The 244-nt window shown below is 42.2% G+C and overlaps 2 protein-coding genes across 3 annotated transcripts in view; both read left to right on the top strand.

Annotated features, from left to right (window-relative positions):
- Window positions 1-244, top strand: part of LOC119581684 (rhodopsin-like) — a 17834-nt gene that overhangs the window by 3690 nt on the left and 13900 nt on the right. The window lies entirely within an intron of this gene.
- Window positions 146-244, top strand: part of LOC119581680 (rhodopsin-like) — a 6157-nt gene continuing 6058 nt past the window's right edge. Inside the window, exon 1 of one of the 2 annotated variants that reach the window (XM_037929803.1) lies at window positions 146-244. The gene's annotated coding sequence lies outside the window, so the exon portion shown is untranslated. The other variant, XM_037929804.1, reaches the window with a different exon arrangement.

Raw genomic sequence — 244 nt, 5'->3', positions numbered from 1 at the left:
CGTTTTGTGGAAATAGATTGTTTTCTTAAGCTTCCTTAATTCTAAAGGGAACTTGAATTAACTCCTTTTACAGTGACAGTGTCAGATTTGGGTAAATCGAGTTATGCCTTCATACTTAAAAGCTGTCACGTCTCGCCAGAGCGCAGTCACCTGTCAGGAGTTCCGACTCAGCAGAGGGACCTGAGCTTAAAGTAGTCGTTGAAAGAAGTTCTTTGGCTCAATTGCAGGCTCGTTCTAAAAGGAA

The sequence above is a fragment of the Penaeus monodon genome, chromosome 15, assembly GCF_015228065.2.
Source record: "Penaeus monodon isolate SGIC_2016 chromosome 15, NSTDA_Pmon_1, whole genome shotgun sequence".
Lineage (NCBI taxonomy): Eukaryota > Metazoa > Arthropoda > Malacostraca > Decapoda > Penaeidae > Penaeus > Penaeus monodon.
This window is presented reverse-complemented; position numbering and strand designations above follow the sequence as displayed.